The following is an 11,470-nucleotide window of genomic DNA, read 5'->3' on the forward strand; positions in this document are numbered from 1 at the left end:
AGGTTTATTTGCTTAATTTAAAGTAAACTCATCAGCTGTACTATTGATGGCATAATCATCATTCTAGTGCCTAGAACCTCATAAACAAGTACAAACATTTCCCTGCATCCAGTCCAAATTTAACATAACACAACAATTGTGAGTCCTAAACAGAGGAAGGGAGGGAAAAGAAAGAAGAAAACAAGGCAACAATAATGAGTTCATGCAGTTATTCTATAAGGCCCTGGCCCAGCAAACAGTTATTTATGCGTTCAAATTAACCACATGAGCAGCTCCATTGACTTAAATTAACAGCGGTCCCTCTAGGGCAGCGGTCCCAAAACTTTTTTGTCCATACTCCCCTGCCCCTTGCCTGGTCCATCTCCGCTCCCCCCGACCCCCCTAGGAGCTACGGTTGGGAGAAGGGCCGCAGTCAGGGATGGGAGCCAGGGGCCATGGCTGGGAGTGGGTCTGGAGCTGGGAACGGAGTTGGGAGCCAGTAGCTGCAGCTGGGGCTTGGGGTGGGGCCAGAGTGGAACTGGGGGCAGAGTGGGGCTGGGTGGCTCTCCCTCCCTGCCCGCTGTGGGGGCTGGGCCAGGGTACACCCCAGTTTGGGGGCCACGGTTCTAAGGGTATGTCTACGCTTCAATTGGGAGATGTGAGTGCAGCACAAGTAAACATACCTGAGATAGCTTTAATTGAGCTAACTTGCTAAAAATAGCAGTGAAGTCACTGCAGTGCAGGTGGCAGTGTGGGCTAGCTGCCTGAATTCAAGCCCATTCAGGACCCTGGGTTGGTGCTGTAGCTGCTAGCCCAGAGGTTGGCAACCTTTTAGAAGTGGGGTGCTGAGTCTTCATTTATTCACTCTAATTTAAGGTTTTACGTGCCAGTGATACATTTTAACGTTTTTAGAAGGTCTCTTTCTATAAGTCTATAATATATAACTAAACTATTGTTCTATGTAAAGTAAATAAGGTTTTTAAAATGTTTAAGAAGCTTCATTTAAAATTAAATTAAAATGCAGAGCCCCCTGGACTGGTGGCCAGGACCCGGGCAGTGTGAGTGCCACTGAAAATCAGCTCGCATGCCGCCTTCGGCACATGTACCATAGATTGCCTACCCCTGTGCTAGCCTATGCTGCTGCGACTACCTTGCTATTGTTCAAGCTAGCTCGATCAAAGCTAGCTCAGATATATCTTCACAAGTTGCAGTCACACCACTGATTGCAGTGAAGATATATCCTTAGTGGTGGGACTTAGTGAGACTACTCATATTTGTAAAATTATGCACTTGTGTAATTCTTTGCAGAATCAAGGCCGTAGTCGGTTATTATTTATCCTCCTCATCACTTCTTGTAGGCTTTGAGGCAGAAGTACTATGAACAACAGAAGAAAAAGAAAACTTTATACAATGTTTTTCTATTTCGCCCCTTTTATACTGCAAATTTTGTAAAGGAGGGTTGAGTGTGAAAGGTCATGTCAGTGAAAGAAGATTTCAGAGCCAAATCTTCCCAGAAAGGTCCTGTTGTATCCCGATGGTCATGGCACTCGTAATGAGTTGTCATCACTCTGACTAAAAAAGAAAATATAATCATGCCTCAGTTTGATGAAGATTATGAACACAGGTCCTGTTGCTGTGAACTGCTCAATGCCTCCAGTAAACCACTCGACACTCCCAGCTCCCATAGCTGACAATGGGAATTGAGGCATCCTGCACCTTCCAGGATCTACTCCCTAAAAAACCAAACCAAACCAAACCACAATGAGAGGTATGAGAGGACATATCAGTGGATCAAAAAGATTCATTTATTTAAAAAAAAATATTTTCAACAAGCATTTTTCTTATAGTATTTCCTGTCCTCATTGCCTCAGCTGCAATGTGACTGACTGAGATAGTGGGTTGTGATTTTCATACAAAGCAGGAAGAGCCTCTTTTTTTTTCCTTTCAGATATTGTTCAACATTTTTCACAATGCTAAAAGGCAAAGACAAAACAAAAAACAAGCCAACAAAATCCCAATGCTGTAATCTTCCTGCTAGTAGCTCCTCAGCTAAGGCCTGATAAATTTTATACAAGAAAGTGTACAATTTGCTCTTAAATTGGTCTCCAGTTGAGATTTTCATGGCTGACTCACAGGGTGAGGCTGTACTTTTTCAGACCAAATTTGTAGGCAATACAGGCTAAGAAGCCAGGCTGAGCACTGAGTTGATATGCTGTGGGACATTCCCCTCCAGCTGCTCTATGGAGGCTGCTTTAGTCCAGTGGCTGATGTAGCATACACCGAATTCAGTCCTTTCCTGGATTTATGTTTTGGGTGGAGGGGATGGAAAGTCCCAATGTAGTTGTGGATCCTTTAGCCTCACACCTTTCTGGTCAACCAATGTCCTGCCTCCTCTGATACAGCCTCAGATTTAGCTCCCTCAGTTCTGTTGCCTAAGGAATTTCCACAGACTGGGAAGGAGTAAGAGAGGTGCAACTGGATTGCCCCTAAGGGCAAATTCTCTTCTAAACTCTGCTCTCCTTCCGTGTGTAGGGCCCAGTGATGTCAGTGGAAGTGATGCACATGTAGGCAGAACAGAAGGCCACCTCTGAGTGTTACTGTGTAGATCTACCAAAAAGAATTTTGCCAGTCACAAGGTCTAAGGGCAGGCCCAAGGAGAATGCTTCCCTAATTGTTACTCAGACCTGGCTAATAGGCATAGTAAATACCATAAACATTTTATCTTAGTTTTGTGAAACATAATGCGTTACTCCGTAGTTTGACTGATTGCTTGGAGAGCTGTTTATAAAATAGGCAGCCTGCTTACTGTCATCATGATTATATTGTCAGGATTTGACCAAATGCCTAGAAGCTTTAGTCATTTGGAGAATGCCATGTGAAATGGTGACTTGATCATATTATTATTATGTAATTATTTTAGTATTTTATTTAATGCCATATGTGTGACTGGTGCTTTACAACTTCCATGTCTCCGAAAGTTAATAATCTGAATTACCGTGGGCTGTTGAAATATATAAGTTTTAGTCATTTGACATTAGGGCTGGTTTGACTTCACTGTGCCATATGAACTCGGATATAAAATTGCTGAGCAGAAGGGCAGAGTATTTTTGCTGTTCTTGGGTTTGTTTTTGGTTGGAAAATACTTTGTTGGTAGCAATAATAGAGCACTGTAATAAAATTGGGGTAGATACATAAACCAGTTGGCTAAAGGAGTTTCAGGAAAGGAGCAGATGCCTAAAGTTCCATAAAGCAACACACTGTGGAACAAACAGGATGCTTTCACAAATGCTTGATATAATCAGGACAAACTGTTGACGCTGAGGGAGTTGGGCCCCAGGTGCTGCCTGAGTGGTGTATCCTGCTTCTTTTGAAGGTCCCCCTGCTCGCCCTGCCTCCCCAGCTCTATACAGAAAAAATCATCAGCCCTCTGTTAATGCAACACTAAGGTCAAGATTTTAGTCACATTCAGGGCAGAGAATTCAGAGTTACCATTCCCACAACAGTCTTAACACTAGCATTTGGTGTAGGTATTATACAGTAACAGATAACACATATTGATTAATATTGGATAATGGGAACTGGGCTGAAAGTGGAAATTTGGACGGTCAGATTGAAACTCCATATATCAACCCACGTATAAGGCTGGGTCATATTTGGAACTAGAAGGGGCCTATTTACTGGTTCTGCTTTGGATGTCATCCAAGATGGTGGAAATCAACATTGCTGATCTTGCAAGACTCGCACTGTTTTGAACTGAAATCTCATGAGACTGGCTCCTACAATATTGGCGAACAAGCCCAAACTCAAAACTTAGTCCCGGTTGAGCCTTGAACCTAAATCCTAGCCCAGGGATTGGCAACATTTGGCACGTGGCCCACCAGGGTAAGCCCTCTGGTGGGCCGGGACAGTTTTTTTACCTGTTGCATCTGCAGTTTCGGCCGATCGCGGCTCCCACTGGCTGCAGTTCACCGCTCCAGGCCAATGGGGGCTGTGGAAAGCAGCAACCAGCACATCCCTCGGTCCACACCGCTTCCCGCAGCCCCCATTGGCCTGGAGCGGCAAACCGCAGCCAGTGGGAGCCGCAATTGGCCGAACCTGCGGACGCGGCAGGTAAACAAACCACCTGGCCCACCCGGGGGCTTACCCTGGCAGGCCACGGGCCAAAGGTTGCCAATCCCTGTCCTAGCCTAAGCCTTATCTATCAATAGATCCGCTTGTATTTTTCCATACATGCAAAACCCCTGTATACCTCAGTCTAAACTACTTATTTCATACCAATCAAAAAACAAAGAGGAAAGTACAAAAGGAAAGTCTCCATGAAAGAGAGAGACTGAGGAAACACATTATGTGCCAATAGAGTCACACTGGGATAAAGCTGGTGTAATACAGTGGAGGACTAGTCCCAAGATATTCTAATTATTTGTTGTGTAAAAACTCCAGCTGAAGCCAATGGATGCTTCCTCTGTCCTGTGTAAGGGCTTGAGGGATCTGGCCTGTAAACATAAACAGTGTGTGAATTAGGAGAAGAGTACAGCCCTACACACAGTAGGTGCAACATTTCTCAAGAGCCCAAGGCACTAATGTGAGCACAAGAAATAAAGAAGTGACTTTGCTGAACTGAGGTAGAAGTAAGCTGCTCCTAACTAAAAAATAACACTAATAATCCCACAGCAGAATAAACATTTGAATAAAAAGCCAGACATCAGTTGGATCTTATCCAGTATTAAATGGAAACACATGCTTTATCCTAGGAATTGAGGAAGCGGGGCAGGGGAAAATCCCTAAACTCCTTTTCACTTCAAGTTTATTCAAACATTGCCATTGCCAAAATATTCCATGGAAAACTGAGCCAATTCAAAGCCATTCAGTTCAAGGCTACAAGTTTCTACCCTCCTCCCCATTTTGCCCATAAACATGCTTGAGTCAGGTGCTAATTACAAGCACCAATAAAGCCACAAAGCTGCTCAGATTCCCCTAGAGGAAATGACTGGATTCAGCACTTTGCTGTTCTGTTTATTTTACTACTTTACTGCACTTAAGTTACCCCAGCTGGTTTTCTGTGCTCTGAGAGGGGGAAAGTCCATTCTATAGAAGAGTCCAGGGAGGTGAAAGGGAATCTCTCCTCCAAACTGAAGAGCTTACATGAGAGCTGCATGCATGTAGTGTGAGGATGGGGTGTTGAAGTGTTCTCTCTGCTGGGACCTGACCTTTCAACTTCTGAGGTGTCTGCTTCTTGCCAGGTCATTCTGAGTCACATTGTCTTCTGCTGTGCTGTGCTTTGCAGGCAACAAGCACATGTGAGAATATCTTGCCACATAATATTTATTATTGTTCATAGTAAGAAGTACTTGCTAATCTCTGACGTGATCGGCACTGAACAAGACATAAACAAACACAGTTCTTGCCCTGAGGAGTTTATAAATTAGAAGACAAATATAGATGAGACAAGATGCTCTTAGAAAACCCTGGAGTGGGTGTTGACTTACTATAAATTGAGAGTGAATTAAATGGGAATGGGATATGCTTTCTCATTAATTCACATTTTATTTTGAAGAATCGATGTTGTTTGTTTGTTCTCTGACAGGGTAATTCTGTCAGAAAATCATGCAGTTGCTTATTAGGTATAGGAGAAAACTCATTGTGTATAATATATACCCCTCTTGAAAATCCAGGGGGCCACATTCTCAGCTGGTCTACCTTCCCATAGCTCCGTAAATGTCAATGCAGCTATGTTGATTTACACCAGTTGAGTATCTCACCCCTGGAGAACAGAGATGCATGAAAATTAGAAAAATACAAAGAAGCAAAGTGAATCAAACTGCCTGAAATCACAAAAGGCTGCGTTTGAGTCTGGGGTGGAGGCTTTGGTTAGCTTCTACATTATATCTAGCCTTGTTTGACCATTCTTTGGAATTCTTGACTGGAAATCCTAACTTTTATTAGACAGAAGAACCCAGCTCTGAGCATAAGCAGAAATAAGTGAGATTAAAAAAACCCATAGACAAGTGTAACAGATTATATTTAAAGATAATGGGCTTTTCTTCACTCTCTTGTTTATAATAGGAATTTGCTCCAATTCCAGCAGTTGGTGACCATGTACAGATGTAGCTGCACCAGTATAAACCCCACCTGTAAACAAGGAAAGCTGTGGTTTGCACTGGTAGCACTTACTCTTCTTTGGAAACCACTTAGGAGTTGCATGCTCACAGCTATATCAGTTGTTGGCCATTAGTTTCTGGATTCCCCGTGCAGTTAAGGCTTTGCATTCATCTCTTCAGGTAAAAGCCTACTCTGAAGGGTAACAAATTCAGGCTTTCTTGGGGCCTAATGGAGGGAGTGAACTGAGAATCAAATACCTACCTGAACCATACAGACATTTCAGTGTAGGGACTAATAACAAGAGTACTTCAGCAGCTCTCACTTGCCATAGTGGCACTTAGAGAGAAGGTCTCTCAGCCACTCTGAAATATGAATATTACTTGAAATATGGACACAACCCACAACCCCACTTCTTCTTTCATCATTTTTGAAGGGAATCTCATTGTTCTACTGGAGATTTCATTACCAGCCTAGGTAGAACTAGCAATGATTTGTTTATTATCCTTGGCAGTGGAAGATACGGAAATGAGGCTAAGCTCAGACCTGCCAAATCTTACTTAGTTGGAAGGAGATGTTCTCATTGTGGAATAATATTTAGGTCTTTTCAAAGTATCCCTCTCTTATGGTGAAGGATTTCTCAGTGTGTTTCAAGGAGACATTTAAAATCTCTTTCGAGTATTTTTAATGCTCCCTCGCACAAACTGCCACTGCTTGACAGTCCTGTAAGCAGCATTCGCCCAGAGCTGGGTTGATTCCTTTCTGCAGCGGGAGCAGCAACAGAGATCAATCCACTCAGGTTTCACTTAAGGTCAAAAGCAGCCTAAAGATTCTGGGGGCCCTCCACAGTGCTTCCCCTTCCTCCTGCCACTATTACTTTTGCAGCAATATACACAGAACGACCTTTCAAATTTTATTAAAATCACGTGTCAAAAGAGTGTCATTATCTAAATGTGTGTAATCCATAAGGCAGTTTTTCAACCTTTGGATTTTAATGGCCTTAGGGACCCATATTCAGAAAGTAAGCTTGCCCATAGGCGCATGTTTCCCGCAAATTTTATAGCTTCATATACAGTTATATGTCTAAGCATGTGTGTTTGAAAAGCCACTCTGCCTTGACTTCCTAAACAATTGTGATTTTATCAAGTTTGTTACAAAAACAAAACAAAAAACCCCAAACCCACCAAACAAAAGAAACCCCATAGGAAATGTTTTTTGTAATATTTGCTTGTCTATTGTGCCTATAGAGAAGGGGCGGGCAAACTTTTTGGCCTGAGGGCCACACTGGGTTTCTGAAATTGTATGGAGGGCCGGTTAGGGGAGGCTGTGCCTCCCCAAACAGCCAGGCGTGGCCTGGCCCTCGCACCCTATCCGATCCCCATCACTACTTTTCCCCTTGGGGCGGCAAGCCACAGGGGGCGCTCTGCCAGCGCCGTAAGGGCGGCAGGCAGGCTGCCCTCAGCGGCTTGCCTGTGGAGGGTTCGCTGGTCCTGCGGCTTCGGTGGACCTCCCGCAGGTGTGCCTGCGGAGGGTCCGCTGGTCCCGCGGCTTCGGCGGACCTCCCGCAGGCATGCCTGTGGGAGGTCCGCCGCAGCCACGGGACCAGCGGACCCTCCGCAGGCAAACCGCCGGAGGCAGCCTGCCTGCTGTGCTTGGGGTGGCAAAATCCCTAGAGCTGCCCCTGCCTGCCCAATCCACCCCCCGATTCCCTGTCCCCTGAAGGCCTCTGGGACCCATGCCCCATCCACCCCTTCCTGTCCCCTGACTGCCCCCGGAACCCCTGCCCCTGACTTCCCCCCGCTGCCCCATCCAACCCCCCCTCCTTCCTGACTGTCCCCCCAGCACGCCTGCCCCCAATCAACACCCCTGTTTCCTGCCCTCTGACCATCCTGCCCCCTATCCACACCCCTGCCCCTGACCACCACGCCAAACTTCCCTGCCCTCTATCCAACCCCCTCCCTGCCCCCTTACCGCGCTGCCTGGAGCACCGGTGGCTGGCGGCGCTACAGTTGTGCTGCCCAGAGCACCAGGACAGGCAGCCATGTCACCCGGCTGGAGCCAGCCACGCCACCGTGCAGCACAGAGCACCACGTCAGGCTGAGGCTCTGCAGTTGTGCTGCCTGGCAAGAGCTCGCAGCTCCGCTGCCCAGAGTATTACACCCGCGGCACAGTGAGCTGAGGCTGCAGGGGAGGGTGTTGTACAGACAAAACTACACAGGATCTTTTCAGGGGGCAAGACAAAGATGCCACATTTATTATGATAACAATTTGATTTATGACCAATAACTAATATCTTAATCCTTATACACACACATTATACCTAATACCTATACACACACACACATCCATCAGATGTTCTGCAGCTGCTGCATAGTTACCAGTCCTGAAGATAGCTTGAGTTCGTGGCTTGATTTTGCAGCTTGGGTTCGTAGCTTGTGGCAGCTAACTGGCCAGGAAAGCCAGGCACAAGGATGAGCTGGGTCTCTGTTGGGCATGCCCTTCCATGGTGGCAGCAGAATGTTACCCTCCAAAGTCTTCCAACTTGGGGAGAGGGATAGCTCAGTGGTTTGAGCATTGGCCTGCTAAATTCAGGGTTGTGAGTTCAATCCTTGAGGGGGCTATTTGGGGGAACTGGGGTAAAAATCTGGGGATTGGTCCTGCTTTGAGTAGGGGTTTGGACTAGATGACTCTTCTTACTTTGTTAGGGCTCTTGTCTGCATATTTAGCCTGTGGGGTTTGAACTCTATTTCATCAGGACAGGCTGGGGCTGGAGGTTGATTCCATCATCCATCCGTACCTCAGTCACACATCTAAACTAAACTAATAAGATTACAGCAGGGTTTGCAAAAATGAAGGTTGGAGGAAGCTTTTACAAAATGCAGTGTGTGTTTTAAAATGGGGTTTGAATTACAATATGACAAACAGTGAACAGAAGTTACAATAGAGACAAGTGTAGTGGATGGTGAACAGAAGTTACATTAATAAAGTGAACAATTAAAAATAATTGCATTTATCAGTTCTACAAGAGGGAATAGCAGGGAAGGGGTCAGGGGCTGGATGTGGCCCACGGGCCATAGTTTGCCCCCCGCTGCTATAGAGCATGGGCCCATGTTGGGTGTAGTACAGAGCCAGACCACCTCAGGGTGAGTTAGAGAAGGCAGTCTGCATGTGGAGGGATTTCCAAAACTGAAACATAGGCAGGACACTTTGGTTAGCAACTTTACGAATGAGACAATGTGCCATCTTTAAGACATGATCAAAACAGTGGTTTTACGTCTCATCCAAGACACAGAACTACCAGCACTGTGCCCTAATACCATGCTGGGGCACTGACTCAACGGAGACAGCACTTCTGTTCCAGGATAATTTCTTCCATCCAAGATGTTGGATGTCTCCCATCCAAATACTGACCCAACATAGTTTGTGAGATCTGATGGGCTCTTGGCACATAGGTTATGACTGGTACTGCACATGCAGAAATCTCATTTAAATGAAAATCTGCAAACAAAGCTGGGTGTCATTTGAAGGGAATGACTTGGTAGGGGTTCGGCCTTTCTGTGGAGCGCAAGGCTGTGGTAGTTTCTGGTTTGTGGCTTGCTCCCCACTGTACCTCCACAAAAGATCATGACAATGCCCTTAAAAAATAAGGAAGTTCAAAGTCCATCTTTAAAGGACCGTGTTGTGCTTTGGTATGGAGATATCTCAGCATAAGTTAAGGGAAAAACTCTGTTCTCCAATCTTCATGGTAGATGTCTTATCCAGTGCAGGTCTCAATTGCTCATACTCTGGCCACAAATCTATTACACAACAAACTGGAACTGTATGTGTTGTGGTATCAACTAGCGATGGAAGTGACTTCTCTGGGCGGGGGTAGCATGCCATTGTCAGTGTTGAGTATGATATGCTGGTTGCAAGGAATGTAGGAGAATGTTGCTGTCATTTCCCTGGTTTTAAGTGTTTGTGTAGGCAGGTTGTGCCTGATTCAAGGGGTTAACCTTTAACAAAGCTTTTGTGTTAGGGAATGCATTAGAAATTGGTTTTAGATAATGTCTATTAGTTATCCTGAAGTTCTTTACGATAACAAATTAAATATTGTTCGTGTGATTGATGGAGGCAATCACTGCAAATGTTAGGCACTTGGCTGTAGCTCTTGCATAGCCTTGGACATTAGAACCTGTCACCGTGAGAGGGGGATCATTGGCCAAAGTACCAATCTTATCCCCCTACACTTTCTAAAAAGTGCCACAGGCTCTTTAACTTCTACCTGGTTGGCTTTAAGTGACAGCTACAAGGGACCTCAGTTTCAAGTTTCAAGTGTTAATGTCACAAAAATATTGTATCACACGAACTCCTTTAGCACAGCAGCAATATGGAAGCATAGTGAATTCAGTAGTTACATGCAAATGGACTGAACACAAAATGGCCCACATTAGTATTTTTAAAAAAAGATGAAGTAATATAGTGCAATAATATGAACCTGAAAATACGGCAAATTAATTGGGAGATGCTATTTTTTGGTCTCAGTGGCACAGCTGAACAAACCTTGGAAATAAGAAACACACAGGGACACTTTTAGTTAAAAATACTTAATGTGAAAGGCAGGTTTTGGAAACACTGAACAAATTCTGTTCTCATTTAACCAATGCAACTCTGTTAACTATCTACTGGCAGACTCTGCTTCACACATTCATTTCCCTCTCTTTTTCAAACTAGGACCCACTTTTTTTTCTCATTTATATCACTGGAAATCTCCAGACCAAAGAGGCTTAGACATGCTTTTTGGAGTGCTCATTTGAACCAAACCCAATTCTGAATCTTTTGCAGGTTGCCAGTTCATAGATTTGAGAGCCAGACGGGACATTACGCTCAGGGCCGGCTCTGGCTTTTTTGCCCCCCAAGCAACAACAACAAAAAAAGTGTGTGGGGGTCGGGGCCACCGGAGCAGCAAAGCAGGGGGAAAAATAACCGACGCGGCTGGAGCGGCAAAGCCAGGGTGTTGGGGGGAGAAACAACGACGCGGCCAGCAAAGCAGGGGAAAAACAAAACAAAAAACCCTACAGGGCAGCTGGAGCCAGGGGACTCCCTGTGCTGCAGAGTGCGCGCCTGGTCTAATGGCAGGGGAGGCAGGTTATATGGGCTCGAGGTGCCCGAGCACCAGGAATATTCAAGGCTGGGGGCTGTGCTCCACCAATATTTGGAGCTGGGTTTCTTCCCTGGCCCTGCCTGGAGCGGGCCCTGCCCCCTTGTCCCGGAGCGTCGCCCCCCCCCCCCCGCCTCGGAGCTTCCCTGCCTGAAAAAAACAGCCCGTGCATCTCCCTTGCTTGTGCTGCCGGCTGCCTGCCGCTGCTTCTGCCCCTAAGGCTATAGAGAGCAGCGGCTGGCAGACTGTTGGAGC

This window comes from Mauremys reevesii, linkage group 2, assembly GCF_016161935.1.
Source record: "Mauremys reevesii isolate NIE-2019 linkage group 2, ASM1616193v1, whole genome shotgun sequence".
Taxonomy (NCBI): Eukaryota; Metazoa; Chordata; order Testudines; family Geoemydidae; genus Mauremys; species Mauremys reevesii.